Source organism: Lycium barbarum, chromosome 8, assembly GCF_019175385.1.
Source record: "Lycium barbarum isolate Lr01 chromosome 8, ASM1917538v2, whole genome shotgun sequence".
In the NCBI taxonomy this organism is placed as follows: Eukaryota; Viridiplantae; Streptophyta; class Magnoliopsida; order Solanales; family Solanaceae; genus Lycium; species Lycium barbarum.
The window spans coordinates 126,564,134-126,570,473 of record NC_083344.1 but is presented as its reverse complement, the minus strand read 5'-3'; the positions used below and the strand labels follow the sequence as shown (position 1 = coordinate 126,570,473).

The window sequence follows — 6,340 nt, the reverse complement described above, 5'->3', positions numbered from 1 at the left end:
GTTACTATTTTTTTTTTAGCTTGAAACCAAATTACCACTCAAAATCAATGTTCAATATCCTAAAGTTATTGAATTATTAATCCTAAAAAATGTTATAAGGCAAGGACTTTAAATAATTACTTAAGGCTTAGTCATTAATTAATTGTATAACAATCCTACTTTTAACGGTAAATACATAACTGAAAATAAAATCATTCACCATCATAAGTAAGCAAAGCAACCAGAGAAAAGAGGGACGATTAGCTTCAGCGAGCTGAATTACTCCTTCCTTAATCAGGGCTTCGATTTTGTTTTTAAGCCCATAGCAATCTTCAGTGGCGTGCCCAACAACTCCAGAGTGGTATGCGCAGCTTTTGGAACCATCAAACCATTTTGGGATAGGCTCGGGAATTTTTCCTTCAATCGGTTGTATTATGCCTGCTGCTTTCATTCTTTCGAACAATTGAGCCAAGGGTTCAGCGATCTGAGTGTAATTACGGGTGTTTTTGGTGTCAGGGTTGGGACGGGCTCTAGGTATAGTATGTGGTCGATTTTGGTAAGTTGGAGCTTGGTTGGGTTGATACGGGCGTGGGTTTTGATGCGGAGGCGCTCGGGGTTGGTAGTAGTTTGCTTGGGTGTTGTAAACGGGGTAAGGAGGTAGTGGAGCTTGGTAGGGTTCAGGGTAGTGGTAAGGGTGGAAAGTTTGTTGTGGGTGGTTAAAGTATGGAATGGCTTGGCTCGGCTCATGTCCTTGAGCGTTCATGACTGCAGCGACATCTTCCTTCTTCTTTTTAATCCCGTTGATAGAACCAGATTGTATAGCTTTGTTCATTGCTTGTAAAGCAATAAGATCCTGAATTTTCCCCGATTTGATTCCTTCTTCCAGTGCTTCTCCCATTCGAACAACTTCTGTGAATTTTTGTCCCATCATACCTATCATTTTCTCGTAAAATATGCCAGCCTGGCATTCAATGAAGGTAGCAGTCATTTCCCTATCATTCATCGGAGGTTGAACCCTGGCTGCTTCTGACCTCCAACGTAACGCATATTCGCGGAACGTCTCAGTTGACTTCCTGGTTAACTTAGTCATGTAAACTCTATCTGGTGTGATATCGGTGTTAAAACTGAACCTGTCCATAAAGTCTTGCGCCATGTCACTCCAACCACGCCATTTACGGACATCCTGTTGTGTATACCAAGTAAGTGCTTCGCCAGATAAGCTTCTTATGAAGAGCTTCATCCTTATGCTCTGGTCTCTGCCCACTCCAACCAGTTTGTCACAATAAGCCCTTAAGTGTGTATGAGGGTCGCCTGTTCCATTGAATGTATCAAATTTTGGCGGTTTGTAGCCTACGGGTAAATCGACGTCAGGTTGGACACAGAGATCCTCATATTCTATACTCTTAGTTCCTCTAGCAACTTGAAGGTTCCTCATTGCTTCTTTGAGACTGTGGATTTCTTTTAGCAGTATGTTATCTGCCCCTGCCTTTGTATCCCTTTCCATTTCTTCGTATTGATCTACCTCGGGTTGGAACCTGACCGTTACTGGGTTGGTAAAGGTTTGTGTTTCTGTGGCATATACCGGAGGAACATATTGTGCATTTGGGGTGACAAAGTGTGCCCCGTGCATATGCTGGGTTGGATAAGTCTGGACGATGGGGGTGTTTTGGACAAGAGGTGGTGTGTTATAATTGGTGTTTATAGGTGGTTGATTTGGTGGGTTTAGAGGAGTGGTCGTGGGTAGTGGATTAGTGTTGGTGGGTAAAGGAACATAGGGAGTATGAACTAGCGATTGACTTGGTGGGTTGACGGGTGGTGGATTATGAGTAGCATAGGTAGTGTAGGTGGGTGGTTGATTTTGTGGAGGAGTATAGCTAGTGTAAGTGGTTGGTTGACTTTGTGGGGGAGTATAGACGGATGTTGGATTTGGTGGATTTGCGGGGGTGATCGGAGGCAAGTTGTTAGTAGGTGCATTGTTTTGGGGAGGAAAATGCTCAGGAACTGGGGATTCGAGTGATGGGAAACGAGGTGGTTCTGGTGCAGTATTGCTAGGTTCAGAAGGTGAATTTTGGAGTGTGATGGATAAATTGGTCAAGTCCCTAACCCGATTTAGTTCTCCACGTAGATTCTCAATTTCTTGAGTCAGGCGGGCGATATGTTCATCCCGTTGAATAGCAGTTCCATGTTCGGAAGTTTCAGGCGGATCGCTAGCGATCACGAGGTTTTCTACACCAGTTGGAACAGATGCGGCCGGATCAGACATAGTAATTTCATTTCCTTGGACAGCCCAACTACGTTCAGGTAACGATGACGTCTTTGACCTCGTGATGTAAGGATGGTCGGCCATCGAGCGTCAACACGAATCAACTCTCTGTTTGGGAATAAGATAAAATAGACATACAGTATAAACGATGTTAATCTCCTGAACATATCTAGGTAAAGTCATGGTCACGTAAAGTCGAGTAAGGCATGTAGCGAATAATTTATCAAGTAGAGTCAAACAAGTTGTCAAACAAATGTAAACGATTATATCGAAACAACTAGCACGTCCTAATATGCATGTGACCTCTTTGCGCCAGAGGTGGGCCTAACGTTGTTTAAAGGATAAAATGTGCCATAATATGTCATCCCGTTGCTTTGATTATTTAAACAAATTCTATTTCCCCAACAATAAAGTACAAAAGTAATGTAACGTTTATTACATGTCAAATGAATACAACATAAAGTGTTTCCTAATCTAAATGAAGTGAATACAATTTCCTATGTCTAAATCTCAGCCTCGTTTTTGTGATGTCATTGATCTTCGTCATTCATTGTACTCCAATGCAAATCCATACCTGTCATAGAAACGTTAATCATCCTTCCCTCCTAAAGTTTAATTAATTAAAGCAAATAGTCAATATTTAGGCACAGTTATCCTTCAAACATGCACATAAAGTATGATTGGTGTCACTTGGGGTCGTGAACCCGCTTGGACGTTTGGGTAAAGTCATCTAATGGATTTAATGCACCAAGGGTATTAAACCTCCTAGGTCATGAAATGTATGCTCTTAATAAAGGGTGTTGGTTTAGCTCTATCTTAGGCTGACTAAGAGTTGGCTTCCTATGACACAAGGTTCTCCCAAGCGGACAACTTGAGAGTGGAAAGTCCGTGGCCGTCGACTGCACCGCTGATCGACTAAATCCACAAGATCAATCCAACTAAAGGGGTAATTTAGTAGTGAACGGGCGCGAACCGCGAAGCCGTTTTAAGTGTGTGAATATGTGTGAGTTTTCCAGAAGTGGAGGAAATATGAACGGAATGACAGTTTATCAAAGCAGTAACACATAAACAGTTTATATCAAACAAACAGTTTATATCAAGCAAACAATTAATAGCATGTAAAAACAGTTAACAAACAAATAAAGTAATCAAAATAAGCACACAAAACCTATTTAAACTAAGTCCGTTATGGTTAGAACCTAAGTGATTCCCCAGCAGAGTCGCCAAGCTGTCACACCCCTTTTTAACCCCGGAGAGTTAAAGTTAGAAGTATGACGTATTGGAGATTCCTAAATATGCTTGTTTTAAAGGAGTCGCCACCTAATTATTTATGGTGAATTAGGACACCTAAAGTTTATTAAAGTTATGTTTAAAGTTAACTCTGTTTGAGGTCTGCGAAACTTGAGATTCTAGGTAAGGGTTCAATTAGTCTAAAGGGAAGGTATTAGGCACCCTTTAAGACCCATTAACAATGGTTAACCGACAGGACTCAGATGAATTAATTAGGCTTTAGGAGGTCGTTAAAATACAAGTGCTAATGCATTTCGTGAAAAAAAAAACTTATATATTAAAACTGCATAGCATTTGGACAACTGAACTCCTGATTTAAGACTTGATTTTTAAAAGAATGTTTGGGACCAAAATGTACCAAAGTTTGAGAATGTCCTATTGCAAAACAAGGCAAACTTTAGACCCTTTTAATAGACTATATAAAGTCAAAATTAGTTAATGGGAAAAGTTTGGATTCAAAGTTGAAAAAAGAAGTGAGTTTAGAATGTGGACTCCATAAGCGGTGTCCTTGAGTTTCGAAGTCAAACTCTTCGGCTCCGGTGTACATGCGAAAAAAAAAAAAAGGGAAATGGAAATTAGAAAAAAAAAAATCTATTCTGATTTATATAACGAAACTGATGGATAGAGAAATACAAAAATAAATTAAAAAAATCTCAGCTTTAGACACGATGATTTAAAAAAATCACTGAACTCGCATATATCCGTAGCTCATTAATAAAAACTCCCACCACGTGTACACAGATCTTGCAACATAATTATGTACCTCATTTTTTAAAAGTACTAAATAATATTTCTATTCAGAATCAAATATTCGTAATATATGATACTAAATAATATACCTATTCAGAATCTAACATAACTAAAACAAAATTTACTATATGACAAAGCAATCTTCCCATTCAGAATCAAATATTCATAACATACTACATGTACTTACGATGTCAACTATAGTGCCGGACACAGGCGATAGATTTCATTAAGAAAATTATAACTCAAGCTTCTTTTGAAAAAGAAAAATATGATTACTTTTATCAAAGACAGAAGTATAGAAACTATTTATTGATATGGTTTCTAATATTAAAACACATGATTTCATTAAAATGGACAACCACAAGACAAGTTCAGATTTCATATTGTAACAACTAAAAGAGAAATGAAATTAAGGGGAAAAAAAATAAAGGCTGACCTCTTGTGAGCACAGTGAACGGGGCGTCAAGTCTCAGATCTACTCTCCTTTTACAAAATAGAAACGGACAGAGATTGAAAGATATAAAATGCTAATGTTTTTTTTTTAGCAAAAGTAGAAAAATAGCTTAAATGAGAGGTCTTTCGTCCCCCTCGCTTCTCCTCGTTCCCCTCTTTTTATAGGATTGTGATTAGGGTTTTAGATGGAAGAAGAAGAGGAGCGGGGTGTAGCGAGTGGGGGACAGCGACGAATGAGAGTGGAGGAAAATCGGGGAAAGGTAGCGCAGGTGAGGGACGGAGAGAAGGAGAGAGGACAAAGGAGATGAGGGAGGCGGCTGGTTTGCAGGAGAAAGAGAAGGGAGATGGAGCAATTTAGGGAAAATATGGTATGAAGTCAAAAAAGAGAAAATATGTGGAGCCCCAAAAAGAAAAGAAGGAAGAAATAAAAAATGGAAAGTTGCGTGTGGAACCCCAAAAAAAAGGCAAAGGAGAAAGACACAGATGGAAACTTTGAAAATGATTTTTGAATTTTTTATTTTATTTTTTTATGGAATAGGGAAAAAAGGTAAATAGAATTATCAAGAATTGGTCCCTTGTAAAATAATATTTTGACAAAAATAAAAATTATAATACGTCATTTTAAAATACGAGCTTCAAAATGAGTCCAATATTGATATACTTCCGAGCAATTTTTTATGAGGTGAAAATTGTTGATCCTTTCTCCTCTATTTTATTATTGTTGAGCTTCTAATTTAACAACTAGTAAAATATATACTATATGAAGACAATTAATAATTAATATTTTTTTAAAAAAATAAGGATTTAACAAAGTGTTGTTCTATAATTAATTTAGCGAGTCCAAACCCGAAAAAATGAAATGATGACGAATCATTTAAAATTTGTGGTAAAGTAATGCTCGTAGTGTTGAAAAATAACAGCAGTGGTATTAATAGTAGTAGCAATAATAATTTTAAAAAATAGTGAAAATAAAGTATTTAGCTCGTCAGTAAATTTAGAACCCCGAGTAAATTAAAATAAATGAGGGACAAAATTGGGTGTCAACACCATGCATACTTGCTTATCTTGTGCAACACCTCATCTGAAACAACTCTCAACATGCATTTAATCATCTACACTGTAATTTATCAAGCCTCCCTCCTGTTTCAACTTAAAATACAAAACTATTTGGTAAGCATGACCTCTTGCTGTGGATAAGGTGTCTATATAGGTTGACCATTATGATAGCTATGCCTGCATCCCATGTATGCCTCTTGTTTGAAATCAGTTCTGCCTTCTCTTTGAACTGCGACCTTACTTGAAGGATTTTTGTATATCTGGCTTACTTAGTGTTGCATTAGGTGTATAATCATATAGTGTTGATTCTATTCTAGCTTAAACAATGAGCTTGGTGCACTATTAGTATGACTGTTAGTTAGCTCAATTCCCTTAGTTAAAGTGTAAGCTAGTTATAGATTTCTTTTAGTTCAAATGTTATTTGTGTGGTATAACTGTATAAGTGTTTGTTACTATCTCTGTGGGATGGCTATAAGCTTGGTTTGTTATGAATCAGTAGCTTAATGAATCTCAGCTTAATAGGAATTGTTTGGATTAGTTTGCTTTAGT

The 6,340-nt window shown here is 37.7% G+C and overlaps 1 long non-coding RNA gene across 1 annotated transcript; it reads right to left on the bottom strand.

Annotated features, from left to right (window-relative positions):
- Positions 1-2,599: 2,599 nt before the first annotated feature.
- Positions 2,600-5,177, bottom strand: LOC132607221 (uncharacterized). The gene is made up of 2 exons (XR_009570222.1): positions 4,719-5,177; positions 2,600-2,816 (listed from the first exon to the last, which is right to left on the bottom strand). It is a non-coding gene; the product is annotated as an uncharacterized LOC132607221 (long non-coding RNA).
- Between the last annotated feature and the right edge of the window lie 1,163 nt (positions 5,178-6,340).